Source organism: Pan paniscus, chromosome 10 (assembly GCF_029289425.2).
Source record: "Pan paniscus chromosome 10, NHGRI_mPanPan1-v2.0_pri, whole genome shotgun sequence".
NCBI lineage: Eukaryota > Metazoa > Chordata > Mammalia > Primates > Hominidae > Pan > Pan paniscus.
This window is the reverse complement of record NC_073259.2, coordinates 69,605,628-69,630,365: the sequence shown is the minus strand read 5'-3', so window position 1 is coordinate 69,630,365 and position 24,738 is coordinate 69,605,628. Positions and strand designations below refer to the sequence as shown.

General features: G+C 41.8%; 1 long non-coding RNA gene across 1 annotated transcript in view; it reads left to right on the top strand.

Moving 5' to 3' along the window:
* The window catches only part of LOC117975470 (uncharacterized), a 59,107-nt gene extending 37,144 nt beyond the window's left edge, over positions 1-21,963 (top strand). The window contains exons 3-4 of the long non-coding RNA XR_008620432.1: positions 11,142-11,244; positions 21,730-21,963. This is a non-coding gene — a long non-coding RNA (uncharacterized LOC117975470). The remainder of the gene's footprint in view (positions 1-11,141; positions 11,245-21,729) is intronic.
* Positions 21,964-24,738: the final 2,775 nt, after the last annotated feature.

Sequence of the window (24,738 nt, the reverse complement as noted above, 5' to 3'; positions counted from 1 at the left end):
AAATACTCCCAGTGTGTTGGCAAGTAGTCTTTCCAGAGGCCAACATTAGGAAATTCAGACTGCCCTGTTTAAAAATGATAGAGTATTGGTATTTCAATTCCTTACACAATGGTTGATTAAAGCTAATTAATATAGCATATGTTTGCAGTTTTACCCCAGAGGCCATGATAAATCAGGTACAGTGGTAACTTCTCCTTGCTAACGTTGACATTTCCCACTGCTGTGGGTGGAGTGCTCATGGACCTGAGTATCTGTGATAAATGGCACGAATTTCCTTAGAGAAAAGCCACGCCCTACATCTGATTATTCTTCTTTAATCCTGTACATTTGGGTAGAATTTTTTTCAGGGCTTTTATTTTTAGGGCTTATTTAGAAATCTAGAATGAGAAAATGTTTGTCTCAACTCTGAGATGTGTATGTATGCGGGTGGATATGTGTATGTGTTTCCTACTTCTGAGTCACGCTGTCCACAAGGGACAAACCTTAAGGGGGCCCCATTATGTATAAAACACTGTGCTGTGTGCTGAGCCAAGGTGCCACTGCTTGACCAGCAAAGCACCTGGGTCCCCATCTCACCAAGTAGATGCATGGTCTCCTCAGTCCTGCACCATGAAGAAAGCCTGGTCAGACCAGCAGAGGTTCCTTTGACTCAACAATCCTTTAAATAGTTATCCTGACCTTTCCAGAAGCCCAGCCTTCTGTGGGATGTGTTAGAAATTGCAGCTATCCTCAGCTCAACAGCTTGTGGCTACTTCTTAGCCTTTTCTCAGACCATTCTATCCTTGAATATGTCCAGGGGCTTTCACCGCCGCACTAGTTCTAGCTCTCCCTGACATCCTCATCCAGTAGCTGCCATGCCTGCCACCCCACTCCATTCATATTATTAATAGTTTCTTATTGCAGCTATAATAAATTGTCACAAACTTGGCAACTTAAAGACACAAAAATTTATTCTTTTGTAATTCCAAAAGCCAGAAGTCTAAAATTGGTTTCACTGGGTGAAGTCAAGGTGTTGGCAGGGTGCTTCCTTATGGAGACTCTAGGGGAATATGTTTCCTTGCCTTTTCCAGCTTCTAGAGCTGTTTTCCTTGCACTTTTTGGCTCATGATCCTTTCCTCTGTCTTCAAAAGTGGCAATGTAGCATCACCTTCAAATCTCAGTCTCTCTCTACCTCCACCTTCACATTACCTTCCCTCTTAGAAGAACCCTTGTGATTACATCAGGCCCACTTGGCTAATCCAGGACAATCTCCCCATTTCAAGATCGCCAACTTAACCACATTTGCAAAATCCCTTTTGCCATAAATGTAACAGCGACAGGTTACAGAGTTTAGGACATGGACATCTGAATGTCCATGGTGAGGCTGGGAGCCACTATTTAGTTTAACAAGTCGTTTGGTGCTGGCCAGCTGCTGTTGCCTTAAGGCACCTAAGTTAATCATGCCAGTGTTCCTGCGGAGGGCTCTGAAGGATGTTAACACATATGTGAGGTGTGACTTTTATCCTAGAGAAATAGTACATGACAGCTGGAAGCAGAACATTGTAGCAGTCTCTAGAGTCAGACTATCTGGATTTCAATTCTAGTCCCTGTCTCTTAACCATTTAAAAGCTATGTGGCTGGACATGGTGGCTCAAGCCTATAATCCCAGCACTTTGGGAGGCTGAGGTGGTGGATCACCTGAGATCAGGAGTTTGAGACCAGCCTGACAAAATAGCAAAACCTTGTCTCTACTAAAAATACAAAAATGAGCCGGGAGTTGTGGCGTGCCTGTAGTCCCCGCTACTCGGGAGGCCGAGTCAGGAGAATCGCTTGCACCTGGGAGGCAGAGGTTGCAGTGAGCTGAGATCGTGCCACTATACTCCAGCCTGGGTGATAGAGCAAGACTCCATCTCAAAAATAAAAATAAAAATAAATAAATAAACAAATAAATAAATAAATGCAAGCTCTGTGACCCAGGGAAAGTTACTTCTTCTCGCTAAATCTGTTCCTCATCTATAAGCTGACATCTGCCTCCCAGCATATTGTTAAGATAAAATGAGGCAGTGCTTATAAAGCGATTAGTACAGTATGCAATATATAGAAAAATATTCAATGATTAGCTCTTATTACTATGAATAGTCTGTTTTCCTTAATAGATAAAAGCAGGAGGTTCAGAAATATTAAGTGATTGATCTTTGCCTCATCCCCCCACCCTCAGCCTCAGAAGCTATAAATAGATCAAAATCCCAAGTGAGACACTGGAGCTATTTGGACCCAGCTGAGAAACCCCTTTCCCCCACCTCCCCAAATGCAGTTGATGTCACCTCACCCTACTGCAGTTCACACCACTCCAGAAGGGCCTCTGAGCCACGCTCCTTCCTTTCTCCTTCAGTCTTCCTGAAGGGAGCCAATGCCTTGACATCCATAGTAGTTGCCATTGACTCATAGGTCCTTGCCAGTGTCCTGCAGTGCTCCCCACACAGGCCCTCAAACCTATCTTGGCGAATGCTTGCTGCAGCATTATTTTGATGAATGGTCAACTGCTGTAAATCTCATTGCTGCTGCCTACTGGGTTTGGATGTCTAATTTATGTTTCAGAATTAACATGTCCAAGACCAAACTTTTGAATACCTCCAACCCAACGGCTCCTTCCTGGATGATTCTCATCTGAAAGAATGGCATCACCATACTTGCCAGCTGTCACTCAGGACAAATACTGGCACCACCCAGCCTAAGGCACCATCATCTCACATCTGGAGTATTGCTACCTAACAACTCTTTCTACTTTCTTTCTCTTACAATCCCTCCACAACATGAATTAGATAATGTCACTTCACCATTTAACCCTCTCCCATGGCTTACCATTATTCTTAGTCAAAATCCAAAGTCCTTATCATAGCCTACAAGTCCCTGCAAGATGTGGCCCCTGCCTACTTCTCTGATCTCATTTCCCAATATTTTTTGCTCACAGCTCTTTTTTTTTTTTTGAGACAGAGTCTGGCTCTGTCACCCAGGCTGGAGTGCAGTGGCATGATCTCGGCTGACTGCAACATCCACCTCCAGGGTTCAAGCAGTCTCCTGCCTCAGCCTACCAAGTAGTTGGGACTACAGGCATGCATCACCAGGCCCAGCTAATTTTTGTATTTTTTCTTGTAGAGACGGGGTTTCGCCATGTTGGCCAGGCTTGTCTTGAACTCCTGACCTCAAGCAATCCACCCGTCTCAGCCTCCTGAAGTGCTGGGATTATACGCGTGAGCCACCGTGCCCAACCCCGCCTTCTTATCCCAGGAATACCCTGAGCATGCTCCTGCTTCAGGACCTTGGCCCATGCTGTTTCCTTTGCCTAGAATACTCTTCCCCCTAGATAGCCACATGGTTTGTGTCCTTACTCCATTCAGGTCTTTGTCAAGTGTCATCTCCTCATAGAGGCGTTTCCTTACCACCCTATGTACAAAAAGCATTCCCATCACTTTATTTTCTTTAGAGTGCTTATTATTACATGACATTGTATTATACGCTGTGCTGTTTATTATCTTCACTCCCACTAGATGGAAGCTCCATTTTCACCATTGCATTTTCAGCCCTTAAAATGGCACTTGATTCATAGTTGGTATTTGATACATATTTTTTAATTGAAAAATTGCTTTCTATGTGTAGGCAGTGTTCTACATCTTTTATAAGTATTAATTATCTTAATCTCTCTAATAGCTTTATGAGATAAGTACAATTATTATTATTATTTTGAGACAGAGGCTCACTCTGTCACCCAGGCTTGAGTGTAGTGGCACGATCTTGGCTCACTGCAACCTCCGCCTCCTGGGTTCAAGGCATTCTCCTGCCTCAGCCTCCTGAGTAGCTGGAACTACAGGCGCCCACCACCATGCCTGGCTAATTTTTGTATTTTTAGTAGAGATGGGGTTTCATCATGTTGGCCAGGCTGGTATCAAACTCCTAACCTCATATGATCCACCCACCTCAGCCTCCCAAGGTGCTGGGATTACAGGCGTGAGCCACCGCACCCAGCTAGTAAGTACAATTATTATCTTTCTTTTAGAGATGAGGAATAGCTTCCCTTCTGAACAGGTTGATCTGCAAGCTCCCATTGGTACATGATCACCTTTCTCTATATGTATGTAGAGCATTGTGGAATAGGTCCTTTTGTGACTATATCTCTCTAGTCCCAGTCTAAGCATGCTTTTCCTGGGAAAGATAACTTGCGGGATTGCATGAGCTCTGCTACTTCTGTGTTTGGAAGGTTCCCTCTGGTAAACTGTATTTTGCATTTGTATCATGTGTCATGAATGGAGTATATGTTCATATCTCCTTTGCACAGTGGTTAGATATTTCTGTATTGGATTACTTTTGTCATTCAAAAAGAAAGCATGACCCTAAACCAATAAAGCATGCCTTGAGGGTAAATATTGTATTTATAGAAATTCTTAAAATGGATTACAATCCAAGCAAACCCTGTCTCTCCCGCTCTGTGCCTAGCCTGTAACTGGCATTCTACTACCTAGAAGAGTAAGCTGGTTAACACATCCCTTGGCTTGACTCAAAAACCACCTGTATCTGTGAGTGGACTTTCTGGAAGCTCTAACTTCTTGCTTCCCATCTGGGCTCCAGTGAGCACTAACTTCACTGGAAGAAGGTGTTTGGAGGAAAAGTCCAAATCCCTTCCTAAGAGATCAATACATCTGAATGAGATACTGATATTTTTCCCTTTACCATATATGCCCAGAGCCTCTTTTTTCCGGAAATTATTTCTGCTAGTTCTAAGCCATTTGGTTTCTTTGATTTCTTTCCCCCTACCCTCCTAGGATTACACTTGAAATCCTTTATTTTTATTTGCTATAAAAATGTGGGTCAAAGAATTCCACATTCCAGTTTGTTCCCATCATCCCTTACAGCTATTTGCTTTGTGGGTGTAGGCCAGTTTTTGCTTTTTTTTTTTTTTTCTCAAACAGCAAGTCCTTTTAGAGGCAATGTTGTCATCCATTGGTTTTTCTGTAAACAGTCTGTGTTCTTTGGTATTTCTTAGAATCATTTAAAATTTCCTGTTGGATAAGATTTTGTTCTACTGAAATTCCATTTGCAATGTTTTTCCTCTTAGTTTAAAAATACACATATACACACAGAGAATCTTTCTTTTCCACCATCCACCCTTCTTTCCATTGTTTATTAGCTTTGGCTACAGAGGCGTTCTAGAGTTTAATACCATCCAGCTCTGTCTCACTGACAGGGATGCTCATGCTACAAGGAGAAAAGTCCTAGGAGAGGAGCAAGTGCAGTGGAGCTGAACTTTAACATGTGAGGTGTGGAAGTCAGGAGGTCAGAACAAAACTGGCTGCTGCTCTGCTGTGTGGTGGGCAGGGCTGTCTGTCTCTGGGAGGTTCTCCTGAGGTGATTGTTGCCACTGCAGCATTGTAGGAGAGTAGAAGTCAGCAATGGGCAGGTTGGGGCAGTAACTGAGAAGCAGAGCCATTAACAGCCCAAATCCAGTCCTGGTGCAAATGATAATGAGATCTTTACTTTTCTTCCTTTTCTTTCTCTCATTCCTCTCTCTACTCCTCACCTTTCCTCTCCTTGGACCCTCATACTGTCTTATTAGCTCTCTTCTTTAATATAGAAGAAAATGCTGGCATGAAAATGCACTATTCAAAGACTAAACTGTGTAATTGCAACAGAAAATCTGGTGCTATTCAGGACAACAGGGGCAGCATAGCAGAGCTGTCCTGTTGAGCTTTGCTCTACAGGGCAGGTCATGACTGTGGTGTACTTTCCTTCTCCTTAATTCCAGTCCTGACCCTTGCAAAGAAGTAAGAGGTAGATGAGTTGAGAAATATTGCTGGGATGTAAGTCTGCTGAGTCTCAGAGTCCATCTCTGCTTTTGCAAGCCTCTTCCATAGACAGGCCCCAGTTCTTTCCTTTAGTCACACTGCGTGCACATCATGTGCCAAGTATTGTGCTGGGGATATAGTGGTAGTCAATATAAAAACAATGCCCGCCCTCATACACCAGCAAGGTACAAAAGCTGTTGAGGTAATTGCAAGTGTAAGTAGTGTTGCCCAAAAGCATATTAAGGATACAATGGAAGCACGCAGTGAGAGAGCTGATCTGGTCTCCTTTATGTGGAGGCTTGGCCCTGCCTACACTATCAGCCCTTGTCCAGCTGCTGACCCTTAGAATCTGACTTGCCAGCAAAGACCTAGGAAGCCCTGGGCATCCATGTCGACTGGACAGATAACAGCCTTCCCCAGGCACCTACCATGTTAATGCACTATGTTTGCACTTTGATCATTTCCATAGCCCTGCACTCTAGTTCTTTTGCCCTTTCAAATGTTCTTAGTTCTTGCCAGGTCCCTCCCCTACAAAACCAAGTCATTTCTCTGATACCTTCAGCCACTGGCTGGGCTCTGCTGGGATTGACCCACTCTCCATCCACCTGACTTTGATTCTAGCCTGTCACTGGAACTCCCACTGACGTGTCCCACACTTTAGATTGAACCAACCTGTCATCTAAACCAAACCACGCTGGGCCTGGACCACAGAGTTTCCAGAGCTCCTTCGGTTCACCCTCAGTCCTTACTCTTCTGGTTCCTGGTTTTTCCCTCTCCTCTTTCATTTTGCTGTGACCCAACAGCAAAGTTTGTGGCTAAGTCTGAGTGTGACACTCTGGGCTTGTTGGCAACTGAATACCTATTGATTTGTTCTTTCTCCTTTGCACACATTGTTAAGTATTGAATAATTAGTCAACAAAAATGTCCTGAGAGCCCACCATGCACTATTCTGAGCACTGAGGAAATGCCAGTGAACAAAACAAAGATCTCTGAACTTCCACACATGCCCATCCATTCTGTGTGTGCTCTCTGTGAATGTAGAGCTTGAAAATCAGAGGGACTCTGACATGAGATCAGTCAGGCCCTCTACTCAATGTACAAGACACACTGTGCTTCCAAATCTCCAAGTTTCTCAAGACCGAGGGACCCAGGTGTTGCCTTATTTCCATGCCTCTCACTTCCACTACTGAAAATAAATCCAGCCAGGCACAGTGGCTCACATCTGTAATCCTAGCACTTTGGGAGGTTGAGGTGGGAGGACTGTTTGAGACCAGCCTGTCTCTACAAACATAAAAAAAAATAATAAAAAATTAGCTAGGTGTGGTGGGTGCGTGCCTATGGTCCTAGTTACCCAAGAGGCTGAGGCTGGAGGATCACTTCAGCCTGGGAGGTCCAGGCTGCAGTGAGTTGTCATTGCACCACTGCACTTTAGCCTGGGTGACAGAGTGAGACCCTGTCTAAAAAAAGGAAAAAAAAAGAAAAGGAAATGAAATGAATCCCCATGTGGACTGTTTCCAAACCACCCTGCTATAAGCATGACATCAACTCACAAATTGCTGCACCAAGTTTATAAACTACAACTGATAAATGAGTTTCTGGCTTGTAAATCAAATAATTGCCCTTTGAGACTTGCAGAATAGACAACACAAATTGCTCATTGCTGACACAAAGATTCTAAGCTAAGTTTTCTAATTTCAGAGACTTTAACCAGGCTATTAAGGGAACACAAACTTGACTCTCTCTCTAATTAAAGCCTATTATAATATAATAACATAGCTCACTGCTGGATAAATACTCCTTTATTTTTCACTCCAACAGTACCTAATTTGGTGGCACGGACACACACACGTTCTATATAGGGCTTATAACCTGAACATATGTGTAGTTGTCTTTGCAGTTTTTTAGCTGTTTTTTTTTATGTTTTGCCTCTCTTCTTAGTTTCAGAGTTCACTTATTGACTATGATAATTACTGAGCAAACAAATATGACCTATTAAGGGCAATTACTGTTAAGCATAATTTTTAAATCATGCCCTAGGACCAAACACTTTTCTTGAGCCTTGAGACAAATGTTGTCCCACATGCTGGCTGAGTAGCAAAAAAGCAGAGGTTGGGATGATCTCCTGGGTGCTGCCAGCAAGCACAGGAATGTGCCAGTGATGTCAGGCAGAGCAGGGCAGGCATCAGATAGGTGGAGTGGGGAACTGGCCATGTGGTGTGATGTGAGAGATTTCCAAAAAAGGTCCTGGACTGAAAAAGTCCTTCCTCTCTGCTACAGACAGGGGCTGTGATTGTTGGAATGAGTGTGAGGTAAGCCTCACCACTCCGACTTCTAGCCTGTGTCTGCCAACATCTCATTCAACAGGATGTAAATCTGGGGAGGAAGCCTCTGTCCTCAGGCTCCTGGCTCCTGGCTCCTGGTATGGAGCTAAGAGATTTCATGGTCTGTCCTGGCTCCCAGGCTGATGTCTGTGACCTCCACAGATGGAATCTGCCTTCTTTTATTCCGTTCATGTTTTCCCAAACATTTAGCAATGCCTTTTAAGAGCACATGTTAGACACTGAGAACACATGGCAAAATTATATGTATGTCCCTTCTCTCAAGGATCTGATGAGGATTTAAAAAAAATAAACATTTTTAAAAAGAAGCAAATGAGGAGGATCTTTGTGGTGACCGAATACTTCTGTGTCCTGATTACAGTAGTGGTTTCATGAATCTACACTTGATAACATATCAGAGAACTATATACATTGTTTTAATGTCAGTTTCCTGGTTTTGATATTGTACTATAGTTATATAAAATATAACCATTGGGGGAAACTGCGTGAGGGTACAGGGGACCTCTCTGTACTATCTCTGCAACTCTCTGTGACTCTAGAATTATTTCAAAATAAAGAAGTAGTTGCTCTCATTTCCATGTTTTGCCCAAGAACATAGGTTAAGGGAAATTTAATGACTTGGTTAAAATGACAGAACAGAGTGTGAGCATTAAGCAAGTGGATATTTAGGTCAAGTCAGGGGGAAAACCTGGACTGTTTCTGTAGATCTGGAAATCATCAGCCTTGACATGATAATTAATGGTGTAGAAGTGGGTAAGGCCACTGGTGAAGAAGGTTGGAGAGCTGAAAACAGCATCATCAAAGAGGTGAATAAAGAGACTGAGATGGGAGGAGCCAGAGAGAAAGGAGAAAAATCAAAAGAATCACTCCAATGGGAGACCAGGGGAGAAATGAATGTCCAGAGTCAAATGCTGCTGAAAGGGCAAGAGGGATAAGGACTGGTGTCCTCTGACTTCTGCCACAGGGAGATCACCTGTGACTGATTGGAAATGAATGAGAGGAGACTGGAGGCCACATGTCTAAGATACTATTTCAATAAACTCTGGTGTAAAGAGGAGGAGAGAGACAGCACAATAGATGGAATGGGATGTGGATTTGACCGAGAGTTGTTTGTTTTAAGATGGGAGAGAGGAGGTGAGAGAGACAGTCGTTGAAGACTCACGAGGGAGACGAGGCAATCAACTGAGGAGACTGGCCAAGCAGCTGGAAGGGACAGGACCGAGAATAGACAGAGAAGTTTGGCCTTAGATAAGAGAGAAATGCATCCTCTAATGAAGAGGTGCGGAGGGAGAAGTGATGGGTATGGATGTGGGCGGCATGTTAGAATTGTTGGCAGGAACTTGGCAAGTTCCATTCTGAGATCTTCAATGTTCCTTTGTGAACTAGGAGACAAGGTCATCTGCTGAGAGTGAGGAGACAAGAGCATCAGAGATTTGCAATGATGAGAGGAATTTTGAGCTGGTTGTAGGGAGGGGGGATGAGGGTAACTAGGGTAACACGTCAAGGAGACTGGAACAGGACGGCTGCAACATGTGCTGTTGGTGCCCCGTTGAATCCCCTTGGCACTCATGGTTCAGGTACAAACACGCTGACAGCTTTTTATTGCAGGCACCTACAACTTTGCCTGGGGGGTGTTCTCTAGCTGGGAGCTTGTGTGACTTGTGCATAAGGCAGCCTGGAATGAAAGGGAGTTAATGCCACCGAGAGCCATTCTCAACCAATGACAGAGAGAAATATGGGGGCCAACTCACAGGTGGGCTCTTGGAGGTCTCCAGTGGAACTGAGCCCACTGTAGTAATCTGCTCATCAACACACCCTGTGTTGGTTTCCTCCACTCTGTCCCATTTCCCTCTCCCTCTCTGTCTCTCTTCTCTCTCTCCTGTTCATTCTTTTACTTGGGTTTATCTCCAAATAAACCACTTACATTCAGATCCTTGTCTCAGGCTCTGACTTTGAGGGAACTGCACCCAAGAAAAGGGCCTAGTCGGAAAGGGCCCGGATAAGTATCATTATACTTATCTACCAAGATGTGATCATCTAGCAGTGCTTGGCAGCCTAGGTATGAAAAACAAAAACAAAGGATAGGAGCTTTAGTTGCAGATGCAGTGAGAATAATGAGGCGAAGGTACTTAAAATATTGGCAGGAGAAAGTGTGAAATGATGGATCATTAAGTCTAAGATGAATGGGGGCGTGGATTAGAGGACCTGAAGTAAAAAGGGAACAAATGTATTATGACAGTTAGGCATGCCAGTTGAGAGGATAAGAGACTGTGATTAGAGAGAGGGATACCTGATTTAGTAATGTTAGAGATGAGGCAGTTTGTGTGTACTGTGGCCTTGAGAGCATGTGACTGTAGAGTATCAATCTACTGCATTTTATTGAAAATGAGGCATTCAAAATTTCCTGAGACTAGAAATGGGATGATATGTCCACACAGATATTTAAGTAACCTTGGATGATAGTAATTTGAAAGACTATATGTCAGTTGCCAAAGTCTTTAATTAAGGGTAGAGGCCAGGCTCAGCAGCTCATGCCTGTAATCCCAGCACTTTGGATTCAAGGCAGGAGGACCACTTGAGGCCAAGAGTTTGAGACCAGCCTGGACAGCATACTGAGACCTTGTCTCTACAAAAAAATAAACAAATAAAATTAAGCTAGGTGTGACAGCGTGTGCCTGTGGTCCTAGCTACTTAGGGGGCTGAGCTGGGGGGATCACTTGAGCCCAGGAGGTCAAGGCTGCAGGGAGCTGAGATCACACCAGTCGGTGACAGAGTGAGACCCTGTCTCAAATAACAATAACAATAATAATAATAGTAGAATGATCAGAAACTCTGCTGATGAGGAAGGATAACGGTTGACATCATTGAATAAATGGGCCTCAAGGAATCAATAATTGAAGCCATCTCTCTGTGTTGATATATTCAGCTTTTGAAACCCGCAATTACTTTTGCACCAACCTAATAGATTTGCGTCACTCTTTTTAAGGGCTGCATAGTGTTCCATGGATGCTTAGACCACAGTTTACTTAGCCAACCCCTACTGAGGAACACTGAAGTTGTTTCCTGTTTTTCAAAAGTATAAACAAAGTGTGAGTACCTCTTTTCAAATTTGTATTATCTCTTTGGAGTAAAGTCTGACAAGTAGAATTGTTGCAGTGAAGAGTCTGCACATCTTATGTTTGATACTTCTTGTCAGATAGCCCTTTCGAGAAGTTGTGCTATTTTATATACCCGCGGAAAAAGCACAAAGTGTGTGTTTCTCCTAACCATGTCAATGCATGTGTTTGATCAATTTTTAGAGATCTTTGCCAGTCTGATAGATGAAAATCATTTCATTATTGTTTAATTTGCCTTGTGAATATTTGTGAATTGAACATTTTTCCATACGTTTGTTGACCATTTGCATTTTTAATTTATCTGTGACTTATACCCATTATTTTCTATTAGATTGTTAATTTTTCTTGATTTATGTAAGCTCTTTTATTATTGTGTGGATATTAACCCTTTGCCTTTGGACAGTATTGTTAATATTTTCCTGAGTTTGTCATTTGTCTTTCAACTTTGTATATGATTTTTTTGCCACACAGAAGTTTTCAATTGTACTCAACATTATTTATCATTATTTTTCCCCTGTATTATTTTCCTTTTGTGTTTTAAAGTGTTCACATGTAAATTTTTGGCCTATCTAATTTATTTGGTGCAATGAGGTAAGGATTTAATATTTTCTTGCTAATTACTAGCCAATCTTCCCAATATTTTTTAAAGATCCTGCCATTTCTTCAGGGATTTGAATGCCACTTTTTGTCACATACTCAAGTGCCTAGGTCTCCCCCATCCTCCCACCCTCTGCAATCCTGGGCCTCTACCTAGTGTCAGAGTGTGAGCCCCAGCCCAGCCCCTAGCTCAACAGCAGCCAGGGGAATTGAGCAGTGTCTCAGATGGAGTCCGGGAAGCAGGGGGAGAGGGTGGGATGGCTGTAGCGTTACAGCAGCACTTGGGGAACAAGACTAACTCACACAGTGACTGGAACATTCATGGGTGGCTCCTTCGAAGCACAAAAATAAATGGGTATTTAACAGCAAAGTGGCAGACTGCCTAGGCATTTACTCCCTGGACTGCAGCACTGGGATGAGGGCTCCTCCATTCTGGCCATTGCTTTAGGTGCTGCTATGATCGCCACTTGCAGCAGACCTATCCCCTGATCACAGCTCCAGGATCTGCCTGGGTGAACATTGATCTCCAGCTGGAATCAGAGGGGACACCCAGATTCTGGTGCCCCCCCCAGACCCTGCTCTAGATTATTTCCCTCCCTTTGTTACCGCTTTCAGGAGCCATTGCCTTTCTTTTGGGCTCTCAACCTGTATACACCGATTCTTCCCTCTTTTCACTCAGTGGCGCTGTGGCTTCTCGTCTAAGAGTGGCTAGTCTACAAGTTTGAATACACCCTTCTAAATCCTCACATTACTTTTTCTAGGGACAGCTTCCTTAAATCCTTATACAATCATACCCTTCAAAAGAGAGTTGTATTTTAGTGTTTCAAAGGTTAAAATAAATAAAACAATAAAGTTTAATCTGTATTAAGGCATTCTGCTACATAAATTCTTGAGCAAAAAATATGTTTATAATTGGGGAGACTTAACCATCACTATTGCTCCTCGTATCATTCCAAGAACCTCAGTGACATTAGTGCTGCTTCTGCTGGTGCTCAGCCAGTGGAGTTTACTGCTGGTCTCTCCATCCCCAGAGCCTCTGTTGCTCCAGTACCCAGAGGTGGGTTACCCATCCCTAAAGTCCTTTGAATTCAGCCATTATTGCTATTCCTGCTACTGTCTTCAATCACCAAGCCCAACCTACCACCCAAGTCTCATGTTTATTGATGTTGTAAGTCCTTGCGTTTGGAGAAGGGGCAGCCTTCTTCTTGGTAGAAGAAGGTGCAACCTACCCTACCCTCTTCTTTGTAGGCCTAGGGCTGCCACAGATGTTTGTGCAGTTTGAGCCCTGTGCAAACGTGCCTGTCTGAGGGGCAGACGGAGGCTGAAATTCAGTGCTCAACACAGGAGTCCTGCCATCTTGCTAGGGTAGTGAGTGGGTACTGGGTCTGCCTCAAGGAGGGCATGACTTTCTAATTTGCACAAAGGTCCTGTATGGGCTGGCAGCAAGCAGTCCTGGGGCAAGACTTGGAGAAACCATAAGGCAGCCCAGAGTTTTAGCCTTTTGCATTAGGAAAATAGATCAGCCCTCTCACAGTATTTACTGGGAAGATCCATTTTAGGTGTTAAACATTTTAGGTACTTGTGAGTTTCTCTCAGTCCTTTCTGATGGGAAGCCATTGGCCACTCACTGACTGTACATCAAACAAATGTGAACATTTACCTCTTCTTCCCTTTGGCTGAGAGGCACCTGTCAGAAAGAGGCTCTTCATTAGCCCTCTTTCTTGTCTTTCCAGAAGCTTAAGAATTTGTTTGTAAATAGGATAGCCCACACCCTGAAAAAGAAGGCAGAGAACATCTATGGAATTGTCAACTCAATACCCTTCCAGCCTCCTTCTCTTAGGAACTGTCACTCCTCCTCCATTTCTCCCTCCCCTTTACACCCACGTCTATGTTAGAGGCTGTCATTTTCTTATATGACCACAGCTCCTGTTGGGTTTGACTCAACTGGGGCTCAAAGTTTTTCTCTGGGATTTTTCTAATTAAAATAAAGAGGGACTGTCCCTCTCAAAGAGTAAAGCTATAAGGTGAAAAAAGGGGGAAAAAGGAATTTGTGTATGGTTAGGTTTGCTTTCTGGTAGAGAAAGTTGATCTACAATGAACAAGAATGGGAGTAGCACGTAGAAAGAGGCAGAGATTCCAAACAGAGAAGAAGGGAGTCCTGGCAGCCATCCAGTTCTTGGTTCCCATAGTTCCTTGAGGCCTAGCTGCATTACAATTTTCCCCATCATTTGGTTACTCACCTCCTTCTTGGATTTTCTAAACCAGCAACCCCCACACCCTACCCCATTTTGTTAGGCTAATTCAAGCTGTGTTTCTATCACTTTGCAACCAAGAGCTCTGCTTTCTACAAAGGCAAATAAAGTACCCTAGGGATGCTTTGCTTTCCTAGTTAGACTCCACTGGGCCTGACTATAAAGATTATTTCACATAGGTAAAACCCAGAAGTCTGTTGGGTCATCTGTCACTTGGATTGCTAAATAGGGTTTACTACCTGCTGAAGTTTTACAATAAGGGGAATATTTAAGAAAATGGGTCCAGCAGGATTTTCGGTTCACAATAATGTTAATTTCCTGAGAAAACCACTTGACCTCAGACAAGGCATTTTCTTTTTCTAGAAACAAGGCGTTTTCTTTTTCTTGAGAATTGTTTTATTTTGTTTTGTTTTTAAATAACAAAGTGCTATTGTATAGTAGACATTCTTGAGATGACTTCCTTTCTATACACATATATGAGCAAATTAAATAGGGACATAAGCAGAATAAATGGTATTGAAAATGTACATTCATGAAGCTCAGTTTGAAGAATCTCTGCTGAGGTTTTGCCCATGTTTTCACAATGTCATTATAAACCTATTTTTCATGCTTGCATTAATGACATTTATTAAGTGACCATTCATCGATATCTACTTTGCAAAAACTCTATGGAAGCAACAGAATTGAACAAAAGAGTTCCTTACCATGGGGTGTTTATAACCCTATCTTGAGACACACTTGTAAAAAAATTAATATAAGGCCAGTTGATATGAATGCTGTGACAGACACAATGAAGGATTCTGGAAGCATTAAGGAAGGAGAGACTAATCCCAGCTGGGGTGGAACATAACTGCTCTCCATGTGGCAGATTCACATTAACCAAGCTCTGAGAAATTATCTACAAATCTGCAATTCAACGTTACTGTTTTTCAAGGACAACTGTTTCTGACAAGGGTCTAGACACTTCTTTGGTTGTATATGAGCTTACTACAGTACCTTTAAACTGATACCTGACACTTCCCCAAATGAGATTATATTTTAGGATGAATATTTCTCAAAATACTTCATAATTATCATGCTTACAGATTTCATAAGGCAAGAGAAAAGGCAGTGAGTGGTTTAATGGATACAGTCCAAAGGACAAATTTCTTTCTAAAAATGAACAAGGGTTGGCAAGCCTTTTCTGCAAAGGGCCAGATAGTGAATATTTTCGGCTTTGCAGGCTATAAGATCTGTCCCGACTACTCCACAATGCTGTTTTAGATTAAAAGCAGCCACAGGCAATACATAAATGATATGCATAGCTGTGTTCCAATAAAACTTTATAAAAACAGGTAGAGAGCTGCATTTGGTTTGAGGACCATAGTTTGCTGACCTCTGACTTAAAATAAAGGAAAGAGACTAGGAACGTTTGATAAAAAAGATCCCGCTAGTATCATATTGTGCATTGTGGAGAGAGATAAAGGTGAAAAAGACGCAGTCTAAAGTCCAGTGTAGTACGGGAAATCAATAAGAAAATAATCAGAATATGAGGCAAAAAGGAGTGAGTGCCTTAAGTGAGGAACAGATACTTCTGACTTAGAAAAGCCAGAAGGGGCCAGGCGCAGTGGCTCATGCCAGTAATCATAGCCTTTGGAAGTCCAAGGTGGGTGGATCACATGAAGCCAGGAGTTCAAGACCAGCAAAACATGGAGAAACCCCATCTCTACTAAAAATACAAAAATTAGTTTGGCATGGTGGCGTGCACCTGTAGTCCCAGCCATTCGGGTGGCTGAGGCACGAGAATCACTTGAACCCAGGAGGCGGAGGTTGCATTGAGCCAAGATCGCACCACTGCAATCCAGCCTGGTTGACAGAGGAGACTGTCTCAGAGAAAAAAAAAAAAAAGCCAGAAGGCATAGGGTCTGCTCACCTGGAGAAAGGAAGAGGCATTTCAGAAAGGAGGAATTGTGTATGGAAATGAACATGACATTGGGCACAGCACTGGCAGGGCACAGGGACAGTCAGAAAGAAAGTTCGTTACTTAGCTATGGGCCCATACCTTTCCCTGTCCCTGAGTCCTAGAGCTCCTTAACCAGTACCGTAAGAACGTTCCCCTCCTGTGAGCCTGCAGAAGGTCCCTGGCTCTTGTCAGATGAGATCATATTGAAATACAGTCTAGCAAGACCAATTCTAATGATGAGACTGGACTCCCTCACTTTGCACTTTTATTCCAAATGGACCAAAATGCCTTTTGTAGCCTAGAATAACCAGAGTAAAAAGGCCCTGCATTGAGGTTCTCCCAATGTCACTTATATGTCACAAGTACCTTTGCCCCAAATAAGTATCTTTACACTTAGTAAAACTAACGGGTGCAGTGTGAGAAACCTAGTCATCTCTGGGCAAGGCTATAGTTCACATGATGGTCCAGGAGGCAGGAGTGCTTAGGATTCTCTAGGCAGGGCTCCCTGTGGTGTTGAGAGTTCCTATTCCAGTGGTCTCCTCAAGGGTAGTCTGCACCAAAACTCATGTGGGCTCTATCTTATGAAATAGTCAAATCAATGTAAATGAGAATAAAACATAAAATACTTTTAATCAGTGAGATCAGCAAAGATTAAATATTTTTTAAATGATCAGAGTTAAGAAATGGATAGGGAGTACATATGCTTGTTTTCTTTTGATGGGAGCATTAATTGGAACACAGATGCAATTAGTAGTTTGTACAAAATACCTTTTGGTTTAGCATTTTTATTTTTAGAAATGTATTCTAAAGAATGATTGGACAAGTGTATCCAATATAATGATAACTGCAGCATTTTTTATAGAGAACAATATAAATGTCCAGCAATAGACTCATTTAAATTAATAATGATACATTCAGATGATAGCTGTCATTCCAGCAATATAAGTAATATTTTAGAGAACATGTAATAGTATGGAAGTACAATATATTGAATATTAAAGTAGTTTACAAAATAGTATGATAGTATGATTATAAATTTATACAAAATACAGAATATATATACATTATATACACATTATGTATACATTATATATAATATACACATTATGTATACATTATATATAATATACACATTGTATACACACATTTTATATATACATTATATATACATTATATATTATATATACACATCATATATATGTTATATATATACACATTATATATATACGTTATATATATACACATTATATATATATATATTGTTTTAGACAGAGTCTCGCTCTGTCACCCAGGCTGAAGTGCAGTGGCAGGATCTCAGCTCACTGCAACCTCCCCCTCCCTGGTTCAAGCGATTCTCCTGCCTCAGCCTCCCAAGTAGCTGGGACTACCCATGCCCAGCTAATTTTTGTATTTTTAGTAGAGACTGGGTTTCACCATATTGGCCAGGCTGGTCTCAAGCTCCTGACCTCAAGTGATCCACTACAGTATGTATTTTTATATAAACATGTATTTTAAAAAGACTCTATATACATATATATACATTCCAGTAAGGGATTGGAAAATAAATTGTGGTACATCCATATGGTGGAGTATTATGTGGCTGTTAAAGAATGAGGTTGATCTATGTGCTGATATGCAAAGATGTCCATGATACATTATTAAATGGGAGAAGAAGGTTATATAGTAATATACATAGTATAATCTCATTTTTAAAAAAGTTTATATATGCATTAAGAAGTCTTTACAGGTAGACTTCCAACTAGTAACTGTAGTTATATCTTGGGTGAGGAAAGAAGGGGCTGTCCTGTTAATGGAATGCTGCATAACAACTCCCCTTAAAATGTGGTAGCACTATTCATGTATTAGCTCCCCCTGTTTATGTGAATCAGGAATTTGGGAGCTGCTTAACTGGGGAATTCTGCATCAGGGGTTCCCATGAGATTATAGCAAGACTGTGGCTGGGGGTGGGGTCATCTTGAAGGCAGGTTCATTCACACTTCTGGTGCCTGAGCTGGGAAGGCTTGAAAAGTTGGGACTGTTCCTGGGACCCTCACTTTATCCTTCTGTGGTGTTTCTTGATCTTCTCTTCTCTTCTCTTCTCTTCTTTCGAGACAGAGTCTCACTGTGTCGCCCAGGCTGGAGTGCAGTGCCATCATCTCAGCTCACTGCAACCTCCACCTCCCGGGTTCAAGCGATTCTCCTGCCTCCTGAGTAGCTTGGACTGTACTACTGGGAGGCATTTACAGGCAAGTCCCAGCCCCCTGAGTAGCTGGAACTATAGGCACACACCCGGCTAATTTTTGTATTTTTAGTAGAGATGGGGTTTTACCATGTTGGCCAGGCTGGTCTTGAACTCCTGCCCTCGAGTGATCCGCCTGCCTCAGCCTCCCAAAGTGCTGAGATTACAGGCATGAGCCACTGTACCTGGCATCCTCTGTGGTGTTTCTTAATATGTGATCTCTTTAGCATGGAGGTTTCAAGTTAGTAGACTTCCTACATGGCAACTCAGGGCTCCAAAGACACAAGTGCAGAGAGAGAGGGAACCAGGCAGAAGCCATATTGCCTTTTATGATCTAGCCTTAGAAGTCGCTTTTGCCACAATCTATTGGTCAAAAGCAGTTTCAAAGGTCTGCCCAGGTCCAAAAGTTGGGAACCCAGACACTACCTCTCAATGGAGGAATGTCAACATCTCATTATAAGAAGAGTATGGGCCAAGCGCAATGGCTCACACCTGTAATCCCAGCATTTGAGGAGGCCGAGGCAGGCGGATCACGAGGTCAGAAGATCGAGACCATCATGACCAACACGGTGAAATCCTGTCTCTACTAAAAATACAAAAATTAGCTGGGCATGGTGGCGCATGCCTGTAATCGCAGCTACTTGGAAGGCTAAGGCAGAAGAATCACTTGAACCAGGGAGTCGGACGTTGCAGTGAGCCAAGATCACGCCACTGCGCTCCAGCCTGGTGACAGAGGGAGATTCCGTCTCAAAAATAAATAAATAAATAGTATGTGGGATGGGTGCAACCTTCTTTGGAAAATAAAATACATTCTGCTCCAGTATATTTTATGTAATTTTGTATGTTTTAATTTTTACAATGAATGTGTCTTATTTTAGAATGAACAAAAACAATGAAAGATTATTCCAATTTTAAAATATATAAAATTAAAAAGGAATGAAACATTTCTTCCAGTCATCCCACATGAAGAGCTTTAAAAATCACATTACAGGTCTGGGCGCAGTGGCTCACGCCTGTAATCCCAGCACTTTGGGAGGCCGAGGCAGGCGGATCACAAGGTCAGGAGATCAAGACCATCCTGGCTAACATGGTGAAACCCCGTCTCTTCTAAAAATACAAAAAATTAGCCGGGTGTGGCGGCAGGCCCCTGTAGTCCCAGCTACTTGGGAGGCTGAGGCAGAAGAATGGCGTGAACCCGGAAGGCGGAGCTTGCAGTGAGCCAAGATAGCACCATTGCACTCTAGCCTCGGCTACAGAACGAGACTCTGTCTCAAAAAAATAAAATAAAATAAATAAAAATCACATTACATCCTGCCTATGCTATAGTGCAGTGTTGTAAGTTGGAGCAATTATTTTGAAAGTAGAGGAGATAATATACCTTATGATAATCACAAAGTGATCTATTTCAAAGCAGTCCCCATTAAAGCTACAATCGTATTATGATGGCTTGATTTAAAATAGGCTATGAATTAGAAGTTTATCTATTTTTTCCAAAACTGTTTTAGGCTATTTTAAATTTTAAAGTCAAGTAAAGCTGGAGAAATGATCTTAATTTCTTATAATAATAGTATCACTCAACATTCTAGAGCAAGTAAACGATTCCTAGTGTGACAGCCTTACCAACAAGTAAAATTTACCTAACCATGTCCTTAGCAGGATTTCAGGAGCACTAGAAAGCCTGCTGCCCCACAGCTTCTCTAACCACTGAGACCCAGAGTTCTACCCACAGTTTTGTTTTTGGACCTTAATACTTCCTACCTTTCAAATTTTAAAAAATCCATGAAAAAAATGTAGCACTTTAAGTTTCATTGGTAATCTACAGCAGGGCAGATGGCTTTCTGATCCCTGCAGGTGGGAAGGTTCTGAAGACCAAATACAACCTTTGTGTAGTTCATTGTCTACTAGGGCCCACTCTGTTGGTGCTTATTACTGATTAATTATAACTGCTTTCTGCTGTGCTGTCCTATTCATTCCAAGAGGAAAAGTTACCATGTAGTGTCAGTAGTTTCTCCTTTACATTTTATGTTATGTTATGTTATGTTATGTTATGTTATGTTATGTTATGTTATGTTATGTTATGTTATGTTATGTTATGTTATGTTTTTGAGATGGAGTCTCGTTCTGTTGCCCAGGCTGGAGTGCAGTGGCACAGTCTCGGCTCACTGCAACCTCTGCCTCCCACGTTCAAACAATTCTCTGCCTCAGCCTCCTGAGTAGCTGGGATTACAGGCACCTGCCACCATGCCTGGCTAATTTTTGTATTTTTAGTAGAGACAGGGTTTCACCATGTTGGCCAGGCTGGTTTTGAATTCCTGACCTCGTGATCCACCCGCCTCAACCTCTGAAAGTGCTGGCATTACAGGCATGAGCCACCATGCCTGGCCTCTCCTTTACATTTTAATTTTCAGTGAAATAATTCAACCACAGGGTTTGAAAAAAATTGAATAATACAAAATGATTTATATGGAGAAGCAATGATTTCCTGCTCCACTCCACCAAAGTCCAAAGGAACCTTTAAAATAATATGCATATTCAACTATTTATGATTTATCAATGTGAAACATGGTATATTGACTTCCTACTGCAATGGATGATAACACGGTTTGCTTCTCCACACCTTTCCCAATTTCTCCTCTGCTCTCCTTTTAGTATAATTACATCACCATTTTTGTTCTTATACTGATGACCTTAAAATTAATTATTAAAACAAAGAGCTAAGTGCTACAAAAGCAGTAAGATAGGAGACATTTTACATAAGGAAGAGGAACTGAACATTTAGGCTATAAAGTTAGTGTGTGAAATTATATTACAATGCAGTTGTCTTTAACATTCAGTTTGAACTAAATGCCCCCCTCTCAATTCACCTCTCAAGGGAAACTTCACACACACAATGGAGTTTACTGTGCTGCCAAAAAAAAAAAAAAAAAAAGCATTTGAATATTAGAAATCAGGTGATATGGCAGTAGATGGGGAACCCTAGTAAAAACGAAAACTGGCTAATTACTCTAGGGATAGAGAGAGGAGGCATGGGTTAAAAAGTGGGAGACCAAGCAATAGACTGAAGGCTCAACATGGCAGAGACCACCAGTTGCCTACTCAACTTCAGTTAGAACCCCATGTTGTCAAGTATGGCAATGAATTTGGTCAGATAAAACTATTAGGGTTGTACATACTATACTTAGCAATAAAAATGCAGGACTCTCAGTTACATTTGTATTTCAGATAAACAATAAATACTTTTAGCATAAGCATGCTCCATGCAATATTTTATCCAGCATCCCTGAGAAGTATATTTACCAACCTCCCTTGCAGATAGTGGTGGTCAAAGATATGTCAGAAGAGGTCATTGGGTGGAGCATCTAGGAGAGTACTCACGCACATATCCTCTTCTCTTCCTACCTCCTTCTGCCTGGAATGCTAACGAGCAGCAGCTGTCCAGTGATCATGAAACAAGCTCGAGGGTAGAATCCAGCACTATGGACGGGATTATAGACAGAGGAAGGAGACTGGCCAACACTGACGATGTCGCAGAACAACCCAACAGCCCTGATTTATCTTACATGAGAAGATAAATGAGAAAAAACAAATTTCTGACTTGTGTAAGCTAGTAAGTTGGGTTTTTATCTTATGTATTTGAACTCAATCCTAACCCAAACACTCCGTGTTCACGTGCCATTAGCAAAAGGTCACAACCATTGTCAGAATCAATCATTTTGAGATAATACATAATATATAACACAGCAAGGTAATTAAAAATGAATAATAATAAAATCAAGAAACCTGTGGGAAGCTCCCACAAGTCATCACAGCTTGCATGCAGCTGACTAAAATAGGGGATTCCCACAGGTTAGTTCATCCAGAAACTGCTGGGAACTTCAGGTCTGCAGTCAGCCCACATATCCGCCTAGAGTGGCCTCCAGAGAGTGATGACTTCACCTTATTGCCTACTTTCTGCAGCTCATTTGGGTGCCTCTCATTTGCAGATGCTACTCTGGAACTATATGGGGAAGGGGATTCTAAGAAATGGAATTCTTGGTTCCTCTTTTCCATTACATAGGAGGAAGGCAGCGATGTTGACAACAAGCAAGCCTAAATCTGCATTAAGTTTTGTTTCATCACTTATTGATTATTATTATTATTATTGAGACAGGGTCTTGCTCTGTCACCCAGGCTGGAGTACAGTGGTGAAATCATAGCTCACTGTAACCTTGACCTCCTGGGCTCAAGCAATCCTCCATGATGGTACATGTCTGTAGTCCTAGCTAGCTCTCAGAGACTAGGACTACGGACATGCACCACCATGCCTGACTTTTTTATTTTTATTTTTGTAGAGATGAGGTTTGGCTACCTCGACCAGGCTGGTCTCAAACTCCTGGCCTCAAGTAATTGTCCTGCCTTGGCCTCCCAACATGCTGGGCTTATAGACATGAGCCACTGCACCCGGACTGTTTTATTTTTTTTAAAACTTTTTGTTTGTTTTAAAAGTCTATGTATTAATAACCATCAGAGTAAACAGACAACCCACAGAATAGGAGAAAATATTTGCAAACCATGCATCTGACAAAAACTAATGCCCAGAATCTTCAAGGAACTCAAATTAGTAAGAAAAAAAATCCCATCAAAAAGTAGGCAAATGACATGAATAGACAATTCTCAGAAGAAGATAGACAAATGGCCAACAAACACATGAAAAAATGCCCAACATCACTAATCGTCAGGGAAATTCAAATTAAAACCACAATGAGATAGCATAACCTTACTCCAGCCAGGATGGCCATCATTAAAAAGTCAAAAAATAATAGCTGTTGGCCAGGATGTGATGAAAAGGGAATGCTTATACACTGCTTATGGGAATATAAATCAGGACAACCTCTATGGGAAACAGTATGGCGATTTCTTAAAGAACTAAAAGGAGATCTACTAGTATATCCAGCATTCCCAACACTGGGTATCTACCCCCTCAAAAAGAAGTCATTATATCAAAGATACCTGCCCTTGTATGTTTATTGCAGCACAATTTCCAATTGCAAAGATATGGAACCATCCTAAGGGCCCACTGACCAATGAGTGGATAAAGAAAATGTGGTATGTGTACACCATGGAATACTACTCAGCTGTAACAAAGAACAAAATATTGCTATTCAGCAACTTGGATGGTGCTGGAGGCCATTATTCCAAGTGATGTAACTCAGTAATAGAAAACCAAATACTGTATATTCTCACTTAGCAGTGAGAGCTAAGCTATGGGTACACAAAGGCATACAGGGTGGTATAATGGACTATGGAGGCTCAGAAGGGGGAGGGTAGGAGAGAGTGTGGGATAAAAAACTATGTATTGGGTACAGTGTACACTACTTGGGTGACAGGTGCACTAAAATCTCAGGCTTCACCACTATACAATTCATCCATGTAACCACAAACCACTTGCACCCCAGAAGCTATAGAAATAAAATAAAAATAAAATCCCTTCCATAACTGAATAAAACAAAATAAAATGTCTATATATTGAAACTGGGTCACTCATATGTTGCTGGTGAGATTGTAAAACGGTACAACCACTTTGGAAAACTGTTTGGAAGTTCCCAAAAAAACAAAACATGCCACTACCGTATGGCCCATTGCATTTCTGAGCATTTACCCTAGAGAAATGAAAGTGTATGTTCACACAAAACCCTCTACAAGCATGCTCATAAAATTTTTTTTATTTTATATTATTTGACAAATAATAATTGTATATATTCATGAGGTACATAGTGATGTTTCAATGCTGATAACATATAATGATCTCAGATCATGGTAATTAGTGTAGCCATCATCCCAAACATTTATCATTTCTTTGTGTTGGGAACATGTAACATCCTCCTTCTAGCTATTCGAAACTATATAATATATTATTGTTATCTGTAGTCATCTTACAGCTCTATTAGAAGTTGTTCCTCCCGTCTAGCTGTAATTTTGTATCCTTTAACAAATCTCTTCCTATCCTTCCCTTCCATGCATAGCAGCTTTATTCACAATAAACTGTAGTACACATGTACCATGGAATACTACTAAGCCATGAAGAGGAGTAAAACATTAATACTTGAAACAACTTGGATGGGTTATCAGGGAATTATATTGAGTGAAACAAGCCAAATCTCAAAGGGTTACATACTGCATGATTCCCTTTATATAACTGATATAGTTTGGATACTTGTTCCCCCAAATCTCATGTTGAAACGTAATCTCCAGTGTTGGTGGTGGGGCCTGGTGGGAGGCGTTTGGATCATGGGGACAGATTCCCTCATGGCTTAGTGTTGTCCTCGTGAGAGTGAGTGAGTTCCCATGAGATCTGGTTTTTTAAAAAGTGTGTGGCACTTACGCTCCCACTCTCTCTCTTGCTCCTGTCTGGCTGTGTGATGTACCTGCTCCTGCTTCATCTTCCACCGTGAGTAAAA